Source organism: Montipora capricornis, chromosome 4, assembly GCF_036669925.1.
Source record: "Montipora capricornis isolate CH-2021 chromosome 4, ASM3666992v2, whole genome shotgun sequence".
Taxonomy (NCBI): Eukaryota; Metazoa; Cnidaria; class Anthozoa; order Scleractinia; family Acroporidae; genus Montipora; species Montipora capricornis.
This window is the reverse complement of record NC_090886.1, coordinates 49,500,432-49,515,431: the sequence shown is the minus strand read 5'-3', so window position 1 is coordinate 49,515,431 and position 15,000 is coordinate 49,500,432. Positions and strand designations below refer to the sequence as shown.

The window sequence follows — 15,000 nt, the reverse complement described above, 5'->3', positions numbered from 1 at the left end:
TAATCAGAGGGTAATCCTGCCAACTTCAGGTCTCTGATTGCTCCCAAAGTTTGAAGCCATTCAGAAGAAGCACTCGTCCACAAGAACTAAGGTGATTTTCCCTGTGATCATTTTTGGAACCTGTCATGGCACAAGCTGAGACTGGGGTGGATATTTTCTTTTGTCACAAAACAAGACAAAATTGAAGGGCTGCCCGCGGTTAGCCTAAAAGTATTCCAAGAGCTACACTCTTACTAACACTGCATGCTTCTAAGAATGAAGCACACTAAACATACTTTACAAGAGTCATGTAAAAAATCAACCTGGTTAGACAACGTTTTAATTCTCTCAATTACATGGGCAACTGTAAAAACCCACATGAAACTAGTTGTTCTGAAAGCACTAAATATTTAAATGATTTCAATGTATAATATTTTTGAATAAACTGAAGTTATAAATACTTGTGCTCTTCGAGATGCACAAATCTTCCTACGTACATTGTTCGCTCGCTTAATAAATTGACATTTTTCTTGGAAATGAAATACTGTATATTCAAAACACTATTTTTCTTACAACCAACTGCAGATTCAACTCAACGATGGCAGTCAAATATTTGCAATGAACACTTCCCACTTTTTCAACTCTTTAAGAGGTCCAAGAGACCAGACAGCAAATGCATTTTCTCTCGATGCTGTTGTTGCAGTCTTTCACTTCGCTCTTCGTTCTCCCGTTCTCTCTTCTATGTAAAATCCGTTAGCCATTCAAGACAATCATTTTGGCGTGGTCCACTTGAACGTTTGGTCTTCTTGTTAGGGCTTGTCTCATCCGAATTCTCAGGCAAACGCTTTGGTGTTCGGCCCGTTGAAACTCTGGTTCTTTCGCATGATTTTCCTTGTCCATGTCTGAGTTCTTCGATGGGTTACTTGGAGGCCGAGTGGAGTCTCCAAGCCCTGAGCTACTTGCAGTTGCAAACGGTCTTAATACATTTGGTCTGTATCCATAGACCTCAGACAGCTCATGGTAGAAAGGGCATTCTTTCCTGTTGCTACCTGTCTGGTTGTTGTGGTCTTCACATTTTCGAAATGAAGAGTTAAGGCTTTCCATTTCCCTTCGCATTGGTCGGCTCTGGCATTACAACCATATGAACTCTTCATTCGGAAAGCAATTAATTCCCAAACTTCTTTTTTCTTGTAATTGACGTTTTTGAATAATTCTTGGTTTTGTTGATACAAGGATATCAAAAGAGGTGTCTCGTCTCCGGTCCGTCTCTGGTCTTTTTTCTTCAGGGCTTCGACATCCTCCTCAGGTGCTGAAACTTTCGTCCTTCGCGTCCGCCATTGTTTTCGCTGCACGAAAACAGCCTCGATTGTGACGTCATTATTCTGGATTATTCCAAACATTCTGCCCGTGGGAGCAGAATGTTTGGAATATAATCCCTTATTCCGGAATTGGAATACGGGTCAATCGAACAGATCGAAGATGTCATTCCGGTTATTCCTATTCCAAAATAGGGTCAATCGAATGCGCCTTTAATTAACGGCATTAACTGAAGAGAGTGTAGTGTAACGTGAAGTGCTAGATTTCTATCCCATATGAACCATGTGAGCGTTAGCCCTACTGATTGAACTTGGTCCACAAAAGGACAGAGAAAATCCCCGGTCAGAGTTTTTCTCTGTTCTTGTGTGGGCCCAGTTCCATCAGTAGGGCTAACGCTCACATGGTTCATATGGGATAGAAATATAGCACTTCACGTTACAGTACACTCTCTTCAGTTAATTCTAATAAGTAGTGCTAGTTTCTTCGAAATACATTTTAAGATAAAAACTGGCGATAAAATTTTACGACCTTTTGATCTCGCCGAGATCATTTTCAAGTTTGAAAAAAAAAAATGAATAAAACTTTGCCTATAAGAATCACACGTGAGAATGTTAAAAGCGTTGCAAAAGGTAAGTGATAAAAACTAAAAAAAGCTAGATAACAGTAGGACAAAAAGCTTTAAAAAAGAATCTATGAAATACTCCGAGCAATAAAAATAACTTTGCATGGATGGAGTCAGACTGCGTGTTCAAAGTTGGCTTTAGTTATTTTATAATGAAAGCATCTCATAAATTAAGCAGTCAAATTTGCTCTGGCACTTCCGTAAGATCTTGAAACTACGAGATATGTTTCTTGGGTCCCTCCCATGTTGATCTCTGACGTGTTTCCCGATGGCAGATCCCTTATGTTCTTCAATGCGTTGATACAGGTGTCGGCATGTGTAACCGACATAATCCGCATCGCACAGATCACACTTGAAATGGTAAACAACGCATTGTTGGTTAACAACAGGGGGTTTGCTTTTTTTAGACTTGATGTTAGATCCGATCTTTCGGCTTGTGTGCATGAGGTGGATATCTTCTCCGATTTTTCGACTTCATTCTCCAAGTTGCCTTCGCACAGAATTCGCTGATCTCTGGTCCTTAAATGGTAATATTATTCTCATAGGTGCTTTCTTATCCTCACACGTCTGTTTGGATCTTACATCCCCTGAAACTTTTGCAGTAACAAAATCTCTGATTGCTGATTGCGAGAGTGGGACTGGGTAATGAAGTCGAGAGAAAGTCTCCGTGAGACGTTTACATTCTAAATGGAACAGTTGCCAGCTCGAAGAGAGCTTAAAAGCACGATTCAGCATTGTTTTTAGCAGTGGCTGTTTATATCACACATCGACATGACTTTGATAATGCAGTAATCATCCAGTATCTGTTGGCTTTTTATACACCTTTGTCTCCAGGCGGGACATGTGTTTCACGATTTCCATCCCCAGACAGGGAAGTTTGCCGTTTGCGGCTAGTTCCATGGTGAAGTTAATTGAAGGATGGCTGTCATTCAGTGTTGATAGAAATGCTTCAGCTGTTTCTACGTTAGGCATTATGCTCAACGTGTCGTCCACAAATCGTTTGTAGAAATCCGGCATTTTTCCTTGGTCGTGGAGACGTTCTTTAATACTACGCATGAATGCGTTAGCCATCCTTTATTGATCAAGCTTGTTCGGTGAAGATGGCTGGATATTGGCCGAGTTCTTTTTTGCGTGTTTATGGACCGAAACGGAGTCGAGGTCCATAAACTCGCAAAAAAGAACTCGGTCAATCAAGCCATCTTCACCGAACAAGCTTGATCAATAAAGGATTTATTATATGGCATTTCAGGAAAATTTTTCTTGCGAGACACGACGGGTGGTCCCGAGCGGGTAAGATCTTGCCCGCTCGGGTAGTCAATCGCAGCGCAGTACGTGATTCATCTTGCCCGCTCACGGAGCTAGCCATATAATAAACTTTCATACTCGCTCAGTATCTCTCTCCCTATTTTATGTCTAACGGTTGAATGTTTGGCCCGTTTCACGGCTAACCGTTTACCCTTTTTGGGCCCTTGTTATTGATTACTTCTCGCGTGCAATCGATGACGCAGACCGCAAATACTTTCCTACATTTTTATGACATTTCTTTTTTTAACATTGAGAAGAGATGAGAATTGGAATGACTTGTTTAAATACAAGTCGTTCCACTTTTCAGCTCTTCTGAATTTTATTCATTTATGTAAACTATATTTTGCTTCCTTTCTTAACGACTTTATTAGAATTGTTATTGTAAATAGTTTTGTGCTGCACATAATTATCCTGTAAAGTTCTAGTGAAGAATTTAATGAGTTTAATAAAATTATTATTATTATTAAAAAATATTTTTATTAGTGTTATTGTTATTGTTGTTATTATTAACTAGATCCCAGCCTAAGTATAGCGCTAAGCTGCTATACTTAGGCTGTTTGCAGTGATATTTTTCCAGCTTCTGTTTTGTGATCCCTTTGGCATACCTGAAATTAAAGTAGCAGAGTTAGTGTATGTAAGGGAATAAAATGTTGGGATATTATTTTCCTCTCGCTAATTATTTATTTATTTGTCTAATTAATTATTTATTTATTTATTTTATTTGCACCGGCCTACATTTATAACAGTTGTAAGTTATAACTGAAGTTAGCTATTCTCTGTATAATTATTGTCCGACCGGGACTCAAACCTGGACCGCTCCATACAAGCGCACTAACCATGAGACTACCGCGCCTCCTACATGTTTTGCAATATCTTGCAGTAACTAAGCTGTTTTAGTAAAATCCAACTAGTGGTCTATTATCAATGCTGCGTTCTGATTGGTTGAGCTACTAGTAGGCTATTTGTTATAGCCCACTAGTAGCGAAAAGCGCCGGCTTTGAAAACCAAAACAACAATTAAAGTCTAGCTTTAACTAGCGAAAGATGTTTTCTTTCGATATTTTTTTGACCAACTAGTTGGATTTTACTAAAACAATTATTCCTCTCGCCCTCATGGCCTCTGAGTCAATAGCCCATAAGGCCTTCGGCCTCATTGGCTATTGACTCAGAGCCCATTCGGGCTCGAGGAATAATTGTTAAATAACTTTAAAAACCTGAATTTCTCGCAAGGGCTGGTAGCCTTTACCTGCTGCATCTGCATCACCAAATCATAGCGCTTGCAAAAGCCAGGATAATCTCAAAGATGGAAAATATAACAACCAAGGACGCGATATGCCTAACATGTCTTGTTCTGTGTACTTGATTTTGGTCAGTTTTGCAGTACTTCTCATGTATTTGCTTCTCACGAGACTGGTCACAGCAGAGGAATAGATGCACACTGTTATTACTGATACTAAGGCACACGCCATGCTGACAGACCTCAAAGCCCTTACCTAAAACCATTAAGAAAGAGAGGGCGGTCTTAGAGTGCGAAAAACTTTGTTGTAACTACTGCATGTAAGTTACTATGTTTTTTTTTTACTGCCACCACCACTGATAGTTAAATAGCGAAAGTTGTTTCTGTTAACTTCATGACAGTTCAATGATGACTGAGTGATCGAAGAATCACCACCACTGCCACTACCACGGCCACTACCAATTTCACTGCCACTGCCACTGACTGCCACTATCACTACTGCTATCGCTGCCTCTACCACTAACAGTGCCACTGCCACTGCCACCGCCAGCGCCACCACCATTACCTCTGCAGTGTTAGATGCACTGCCACTGCTGTTTCCTCAGCTACCGCTGAAACTTAACCGATGTCTTTCTTCACTCAGAATAAAGCTGACGTAGCTTTGACTAATGTCATCAGTTTTGGAACTACCTTATTATAGGAAATTATCGATACATTTAATTTAATACATCTAGCTTGATTTACGTCGATGTTAATTTTAAAAGGTACCCGGCTTTATTTCACCTTTATTTCAGTAACAAAACCTCATCTGCTTATAGCTTCACTATCAATGCCTTGGAGTCAGTATCTGATAGCTCTTATTCATGAAATGAGTTCAAAATGTCTTTTGACTGGTTTTCGTATTGATCCGTTTCCCAGAGGGCATAGCTCACCTCTTCAGTCTTTCTTCTAAAAATTTCCACGGCCCGCTCGTCCTCCCACCTTACGGTCACCTCCACTGAGCTAACAATGACTTGAAATACTTTTTCCCGTTTAGATATGTATATTGAGACGGTTGTGTTTAGCAAGTGTGCGTAAAATAAAGTTAGGCGAGTTAATTTTGTGTCACGTAAACTTTCTTCGCGTTGTCAACGTGCATCGTTAAATTCCTATGATGAGGTATAAAGTAATTTATCACGATCGTAGAGGGACCTTTAAATCTAAAAGAGTCAAACAACGAAACAGGTTTCCTTTCTGTGTAGGTCTTAGCAAAGTTAGGGAGTGTATAGCGGAGGTGGACGAGGCCAGTCCCATGATACCAGCAGACAACACCTTGGTAAAAACAGAAAACAGTACAGTTCGCCGTCAATATAGAATGGAAACTTAAAGATAAATCATGCTGGATGTTCGAATTACTTCTATGGCATTCGTAATTGGTAAGTTATTTTTTTCCTATCTACTAAAATAGCTGACCTCACAGGCCCTGGGTGATTCTAAACATTAGCTATTTATCCGTTGGACTACGAGCCCGAGTTTTCTATGAGCGTACAGTCAACGAGGCGTAGCACAGTGTCGAAGAGTGAAAGACAGGCATGCAGAGTGAGATCACTTGCATCATTTTTTGTGAGCGCTCTCGAAAAAAGCCTTTCTTGTCGTCGCTTGTGCGATCATTAGAAGCGCTTGCTCAATTCTTGTTATTCTCCGCACTTTTGAGAGCATGATGTCTACTCTTCTCGACAGTTCTTTCTTTCGCTTCTTCGGTCCTCTTTTTGTCCTCGCCGTGAATAGCTCGCGAGATCCCTAGTCTGATTTTCTTTGGCCCGAGCCAGCCAACCGGCATTGCTCTCGTCAGCAAGCTTTAGTAATTTTTTGGCGATGGCGCGAACATTTTTCAGCTCATAATCCCTGGCTTTCTCTTCCTCCCTTACAGCAAGGAGACCACGCCAGGCTCGTCCAGAGTCCCTTAATCCTTGTTATGCGTGATTACAAAGAAACGTGAATTTATATTATAACCTTCCAGCTTCAGCTTTCCAGGTTCAGCTTTCTGGCTTCAACCGCTCCTTCCAATTTCTGAGCTTCACTGTTTGCTTGAAAGACCAAGCCTGGTGTAAAGCTTTGTATGGTCTGATCAAATCAGAATTTGAACAGTTCGAAAACGTCCCCTACCACTGCATAGTCTGGCTCGTGGAAGGTTCTGGGCTCGATGGCATGCACATACGATAACGAAACCCGGAAATGCTGAGTCTGAAGCACAGCCGTAGTGGTCTTACACTTGATAAAACATCAAGCAATTCACTTCTTTATATGCCCTACTGAAGTCGCAATGAGGAATATCACTGATAGGAATCGTAGTGCTAACGAAGATGTATAAGCATGAAAACTTGCATGCTGTCGCGAACACTTCCAAAGTAAAATATTATCGAAAAATCGAAAATTTATCAAACGTTGTCAAAACAATTCATCCTCACTTACATGTTAACCCAAGCTGCAACTGGTTCTTCATCGGTTGTTTTCAAGTTTGAATCTACTTTAAAAACATTGTGAAGGAGAAGAAGAGGCAATATCCTACTATGGATCATGTTTACATCTCCGCAGTGTACTTACAAGAACAGCTATCCAGCATGGTATGAAAAGGAAGCTTGATAGAACACATCGCACTTGAAATCCGTCGGCCGACCCCGAGCGTTGAAAAGATAAATAAAATCAAAATCTGAACTATCCAAATCTTCATTTCAAGACGTCTATTTTGTGCAATTTTGAGCTAGCTTTGGGAAAAGGTGACTGTAAACACTTCAATTTTGAAAAGCTAGTAAAATGTCCACTAATAAATACAGAATTCAGCATAATACGTGGAAGGCCCTTCGGGTAGAGTCTCTCGAATACGTAATTTTATGTCGATATTTAAGACCGCTACGTTTGTACATGTAAATGCACGGGCGAAACCGAAAGATAATTAACTTTGCCGTCAGCTCTTTAGACGTGGATTCGTCTTGCTTGTCTTAGGACGCTTTTCAGTTTCATTTATCTCTGGCCTCGTCTGTTGAGTAGAGCTAACCCTGTCAATAGGGGGCTTAAGAAAATTAAACCACGACGGCGACGACAACGGAAACTGCAACAAAAGAAATTTTCATGAGCAAAACAATGGCTTAGCACGTGCATTATAAATCTTGTACATTTCTTTACCTTCCTCTTGGAAACAGCAACTTAAAATGAGCAACTTCTGGGTGTTTTGGACAACCTGAACCGTGACGACCAATGTTTCGTATTTTCTTTTGGAATTGAACGCTGTCACTTGATATTTAGCCTGAACAAGTTTTAAGACCGATTGGCGTACTGAATAGATCAAGGAAATTGCAACATTCGAAAGTAATTATAAATCCTTTATTCACTATGGGTTTTCTTCCGCGCCGCCGTCGTCATTGTATAAGCACCCTAGCCGACTAGCTATCAATACGCTTTCATTGTTTATAAGTGATACAAAAATTCTTTTTGATCAACCATGATTCCTTGCAAGCTCGTCTTACAGAGGGAATCAGCAATAGGCCTTTTGCAACTAACGATCACATGGTACAAAATCCGCCATGCTGGAGGGCAAGCTTATTATTATTCCCCCACTGGGACATTAAAACAAAGGCAAGTCAAGCTTGACTAGTTCAGGTCTCTTTGTTTTAATGTCCCACTGGGGGAATAATAATGAGCGTGCCCTCCAGGATGGTGGATTTTGTATCATGTGATCGTTAGTTGCAAAAGGCCTATTAAACTGTTGTCGCTCCTCGACCACACTTTAATACTAAAACGTGTTTCGTTTTAACACAACATTTCCTAATCTACTTAAAGAAGCCTAATTTTACACGGAGGGGGTCCCATCCTCTAGAGATTGGTTAACGCGGAAGCCCCAACCGGAACCGGAAAAGACCCTTCAGGTGAATTTCTATGATCACGGACGACACTTGGAGCTACGCCAGTTAAGGCTTTTTTTTTTCCGCCATTCAATTTTTTCAATTTTATCGCGTTTATTGAAGGACAATAGGGAGCTTAAGCAAACCACGACGACGACGGAAACGAGAATGTCACTAAACAAAAGGTTTATGACCAAAACAATGGCTGTGCACGTGTATTATAGATCTTTGTACATTTCTTGGCCTTCCTCTCAAAACAACAACGTGAAATGATCACGTTTTGCGTCGTCTACTGAACATGGGTGACGACGGCTAAGTTTTCGTGTTTCCGTTTGAGGTTGAACGATGTCATTGCATGTTTAGCCTGATCACGTTTTTGGAGCCATTGGCGTAACAAACATCTACAAAATCGCGAATTTTGCCGGTAAACTGATATAAATTCGTTTTCTACAAGGCGTAGTTGTCGTCGTTGCTTAAGCTCTCTAATGCTACGTGATCGACTGTTTCATGTATATAATACTCATGGAGCGTACATACCAAGAAAATACAAGTGACAAGTGGGATATTTCATGGCATATAATATATAATATTTCATAGCATGCCATGGAAAATACAGTAGCGAACACAATCATTGCTTTGCACGATCAGAAGGCAGTGTAGGGTGTTACAGTAGTTTTACAAAAGATGATTGTATTAGCCGTCAACTTCCTGGTTGCTATTTAGAACAAGATAAACAGGGAAACAGATTTCACGGGACTGCCTTTGTAATAGTAGGTACATTCGAGTGAACAACCAACGCCGAACCCTTCAAATCGCTAAAATCGCCGTCTTCAACCTCAAGAACAACAACACACAACATTTAAGGTAAAATACGTTTATTTTGATGTTAAATGAGAATATTTATCACAATCTGGTACGATAATGCGATGATTTTCGATATTCCCATAAATTTCCTCTATAAATTCAAAGTACGAACGGTCACACAGTTTATGTGGGCCCCATATGGCTGTTTATGCTAAGCTAGAGACTTCGTGATGTTTAGCGCCATCGGACGAAAGATCAGGAAGTCCTGACTTCTGAGCGTGGCGGTCTGATCTTCCCCTTTGACCAAATCAGTCTGGGTCAGTTGTTAATCTGCGGTGACTAGCACCCAAACCAGGGTGAGTTAATTTATGCTGGGTAAACTACCCAGCTTTAGTGTTCTAGAAAGAACACGAAAACATGAGTTTTGTAGTAAAATGGGAGAACCAAAATATAGATTCGATATTTTAACTGATTTGATATTCAGTCGTGCTTCTGTTTATTGATATTTCGACTATTACTTAAGGTACTAAGCATTTACTCTTCAAAATACAGTGTAATCTCGATTTTTCCAGCCACTTTAGGAAACAGAAAACTGGTGCGAAAAAATGGCGGGTAAATTTCTCCTAACTTTTTCACCAAGAGGGGCAAAGATTGCTTCGAATAATCACCTAGTTTCAAGAATTCTAGGGCTCCAAAAATCTCAATTTCTCGTAACACAGCATTCTAGGGGAAAACACTAATGGAATTTGGATAAAAACCCGCGAAATCCCACTCACGCATTTTTGTTATTGTTTACATACGGGGGAATCTTGAGTCAGTACTTCACGGGGCTGCGTGCATTTTTTCGGCAGAAACTCAGATGTAAATTTAGTAGGTTCTTGTCTGACATAGAACTCTGAAAGTTTTTGCCCTATGAATCTCCGGAAAGCAGCCGTTGAATATCAAAAAATAATTTCTCAGACTTTGCTCGATCAGGTCCTCGTTGCGTCTCGCACCACCAAAAGACTGGCAGACCATTTCTGAAAATTAAACTAGATTTAAAATCTAAAAAATAATGTGATTATCCCAATACTACGGATGGTAGTTGAATAATATGATTAAAAAAATAAATAAATAACCAAAAGTATAGCCAAATCCCGTAATTATGCTAAAAGATTTCCGTTCCATACTAAAGATTCACCATTTACTCATGTTTACAGGGTGAAGGCGGAAGTTGACTTAAATATACCAGTGTCTATGATCCGTGTAATAAGGATAATTGATTTGTGCAAGTAAATAAACTGATATGATGACGGCTGTTGATCCGCGTGGCATTGTCTAGCCTGGCATAAGTTCAGGTACCTCGTGTTTATTCTGCTTCGTGTGGAAGAGGTCTGACAGAGGTCTGAGGTCACTGGTGGTCAAATCGCGCATTTTACTCAGGTGAGTGGGACCTTAATTACTTCTGAAAGAGACTCAAAATACAAAAAAAGCCAGTTTTTTCATCAAATTTTTAGTTTCTCCCACTGCGGTTTTTACTAACGTTGGCTTTAATTATGAGTGGTAAAACGAAAAGGACTGCTAGTTTTGGTCACACTGATCGTCACAATTTTAACTGTGAACAATTTAATTAGCAACGGGACCAAGCGCAAAAAGCAAATGCGCCCGGATCCTGGCGCCTCTAACCACAAAATGTTTGCAAAGATTTGATGTTCTTCTGAGGTGTTTGTAAAGGACGTATTAAAAAACCTTGGCCCTTCAGCCATTCTTACTTGGTTGTTCTTGTGTATGATAACTTTAGCAAAGCAAAAGGCAACCTGAGGTGCAGAGTTGTGTGGCCCAATTTTAGAATGCGAATAAATTGGGCTAATGCATGACCATCCTAATTAAAAATTGCAACTAACTTCGAAGTTCTCTTTGATGGCCCTCTATTAAACGTCGCGCAACGCTCTCTCCATGACCATCAACGGCCTGGAGCGAGAGTTGCATTACGCCTCAAATAACAGCTCATTTTTGTACGTAGCAAAATTGTTACCCTTTCGCGGTTGCAAATGTGAACGATATTATGTCTGATTTATTTTAATTATTCATTTCAAAGCATGGCTCCGCAATGTATAAAAATATACATCCTTTCCTTTTCATGTAACCGGTCACCTTTTCCACATTTCGCTGCCGTATTCCAGAACAAAGTTCTTTTTCAAGGAGCTTCCGCAAGCGACGTTTTTGAGGAACGGAAGGCAAGCGGAAGAGAGAGGTTTATTTTTTGGCTCGTCTCAACACTACCACATTTGTACTGCTAAGCCTCTTTTCTCTGTCAGTTATAGACCGAGATGTCCTGGTATGCAGAATATTCATTTCCGGTTAGTGTCCGTGGCTCAAAACATCCGGTGTGAAGCTCCGTATTAGGGGCTTTAAGATCTATTATATACGACGCGGTCGTCATCGAGAATGCAGCACGTCTGGTACGCATTTTAACACTAATTGTTGCTGCAATCTGCACAACAAAGACGTAAATTCACAAAAATTGAGATTTTGTAAGACAACGAAAACATACAAGTGAGAATGCTTCATTCTCAATTTTTGCTCTTTAAGATACTTCTCGCACATTGTACCACTTGAACTTGATGGAATAACCGGAAAGATATACGATAGTGCAAAGTTATATTTTGTGGTGATGTTTTCGTGAACCACGCTGTCGTAGGTCACCAATAACAAACTTTTTTTACGTAGCATTATCTCATCACAGTTGAGTTCACATTTGCAAGTCCATCGATAGGTGGTCTGGAAGTCAACAAAGAAGCTTGGCGTTGGAATTGCCTCGATAAAGAGAGGCTTCTGGACAAAGACTTATGTAGTAGCACACTACACGCCACCAGAAAATTACTACGGTCAGTTTAAAGAGCAAGTGGGAAATAACAATTTGGCTTTGAAGTAATAAAGAAGGTAAGAGGCTGTTATCCTAACCTGGTTCCCAGGGCTTTCTCCATTGCCGAGAAAAGCCCTGGGAACCAGTTGGCTGTTATCCGTTAGTTACGAGCACGACTTGCAGTTTTCTGGTCCAGAATGGTTCTTTATCAGTCATTCATTCTTCTAAGTGCGATACTTATATCAGAAGCCTACATACGTGTCATTTCCACATATAATTTAGTATCAGACTCTGTGACTAGCAAGACATTAGTAATTTCCTAATATACTAGGACTGGGATGTTTACCTGGAAATAAGGAGAGTAATTCTTAACAGTGCAGGAGCTGTAATAAACCTGTACCTTCCCTTGAGAAAAAAAATCTAAATCTGGCTAAGAGATTAAAAATATACATATAGAAAAGCTGTTATAGTATTTAAGAACATAATGATTAAATTTGAAGTGCCCATCACCTCAACACACTTTTCCACTTTATTTATTCTCCAACACCGTCCCAAATACATTGTATTGTTTCAGAACCTTTTTGATTGGAATTTCACTTATTTATTGGCTTTCAAAGACGGAAAAGTTGTCATGCTTTGATCATTAACCGAGCAAAGAAGGGGAATGGGTTAGATGTAGGGCTTTGAAAACAGCTATGCAAATTATAATTTGTGACGCCAACCCGGTATCGAACACATTCCCCTTCATTGCTCGGCTATGGACAAAGTGTGAACACTTTTCCCGTCTTTCAAAGCCAATAAAAAAGTGAAAGTTCAATCGGTTATAGGCACTTTAGAGGAGAAAAATGTTAAAGTTTGAAAAATGTATACTACCGAGAACTTCTCCATTCATACATTTATCTGATCAAACTAGGACTCCCCTAGCAAGAGCAAAAGCGTCAGTTTTGAACGTAAGAAGCACGTGACTCGTATTTCCTCCGAATTCTGATTGGTTCATTGCTCTGCTGACGCGCCTAATGCAAGTAGTCACTGGTTTTTTGACAGCCAATTGAAAACCCCGCTGATGAAACTAGCTCCCTATTGATCTATGACTCAATTAGTAGTTACATAACTGAGTGCTGTGCTAATAGACCATATTCGTATTCTCAGTATTGGACTGGAACTAGCTGGCAATGGAGGCTAATGCGGGGAAATTTTTTCAAATGCAAATACTTTGTAATATATTCCCCCGCATTATGCTCCATTGCAAGCTAGTTCCAGTCCACCACTGGGAATACGAATATGGTCTATTATTGTTGACACAAAGTTTTTCCTTTGTATTAAAATGACCATTCTAGCATCGAACATGGTATACTATTTAGTTAATCAATGAATTTATAAGAGTTTCTTTTTGGTCGTTTGCAGGCTATCTTCAAGAGAAATGCCTTCACATCTATGACGTGCATGAATGCAGAGCTCTGTTTGATCTTTATTGGTTTCTCAATGTCCTGTTCCAGTCCAAGACCGTGATAGGTTGACTCCTGGCTACAGCAAGACTCACAGTGGACTTAGTGATCATGAAGAATAAGTATTAAAGGAAATTGTGTTTTAAGCCCTTGCATGTATGGACAGCAAGGAAATTCCGTTGACTTGCAGTAATATTTCTCGTTGCTTTAACATATATGTAATGCAGGGTTTTTTGGTTTAAATAAAACTGGTCAATTGACCTTGCTGTGGTTAGTAATCACATTTTACATTCGATAATAACGAGAAGGACTGTTGGGGCAACGTGGCATGATAATTATACAAAAGTTTCTCTTTTGAAGTACAAGTGCAAATGTTACTCTTTGATTTTTGTTTTCTGGCCCAGCTGGGTTGAACGACGAAGCAAACCTCGCTCCACTGTCGTTTAATGCAATTGGAGAGAATTCTTGGTAGGGGCCATCGCTTAAGGTCAAGATAGCGCGGCCAAGGGGCCACACAGTTCAAAGCTCTCTTCCACAGTTTGCCTAAACGAATAAAAGGCCAAACGAAATTAAGAATAAATGCCCACATTGCGCATTGATTGGGTTAGCTTTAGTGTTCACTATACTCCATGGCCAGGTGCAGAAATATCTCATTACGTTCTAATTCACTACGTTCAAACGAACGTAAATCATTTTCATCTTATAGATCCATAAAACAAACTGAACCACAGGTATGGGAGGATCGCAAGCGAACCCAAAACATAACTTTTAATGGACATAGTATACAAGAAGTATTCAATTTCAACAAGCGGAACTTAACATTACAAACCTGGACTAAACAACACACTTTAACGGCTAAAGTCGGCCTCTTTAACATACATATCTTTTGCCACATCAGTTTTCCATCGGCCGTGCAATTTCAATAATCTGTCGGAAACAACTTTGGAATCGTCGTTTATCACGACTGAAGTAATCCCATGGCCACCCGATCGTAAACTATGCAGACTATAGACCTTTGGATCGCCTCCCAGGACGCCGAGAGCTTCCTTGAACATTTCATATATCCCGACTTGGTCTTACTTAAAGGACTGAACAACGGAAGATCGCTCGTTGGGGTCAACGTCGCTTCACGCATGTATCTAAGCAAAATAGAGAATTTACGATAATAGGAAAGGGTTTTTGCAATGTACACAAAATTCCCTTCTCTGTAAACGTCCGTTTTACTATGGGGAACAAATTTTTATGTGATCTTCAAGAAAAACTATGTGCTTACATAAAATATTACTAAGCTCACTAAAGCGGAAGAAACCCGCAAAACCTAAAGTACACAACGCAGCAATTCTCAAATCCTTCAACGAAGCCCCTTCAGAGGCGAATTTGTTAATTATTTTCTTGATGAGCTCCGTGCTGATCGGGTCCTTCTTCAAAATGGGGTTGCCTTCCCTCCTCTTTGCCGACTCGATAACATTCTTGGCACACTCGTCATCAAGCGGATTTGGGCCGTTAATAGGAACAAACGAGTGGAACCATTTCAGGGCGGCATGCACCATGACCAGAACCGAGTGTGAC

General features: G+C 40.1%; 1 protein-coding gene and 1 long non-coding RNA gene across 2 annotated transcripts in view; both read right to left on the bottom strand.

Moving 5' to 3' along the window:
• LOC138047241 (uncharacterized) overlaps nt 1–15,000 on the bottom strand; it is a 109,640-nt gene that overhangs the window by 28,978 nt on the left and 65,662 nt on the right. The gene's annotated exons all lie outside the window — the stretch shown is intronic.
• On the bottom strand, nt 5,704–7,810 carry LOC138044847 (uncharacterized). Its single transcript, XR_011131515.1, has 3 exons — nt 7,622–7,810; nt 7,043–7,547; nt 5,704–5,770 (listed from the first exon to the last, which is right to left on the bottom strand). It is a non-coding gene; the product is annotated as an uncharacterized lncRNA (long non-coding RNA).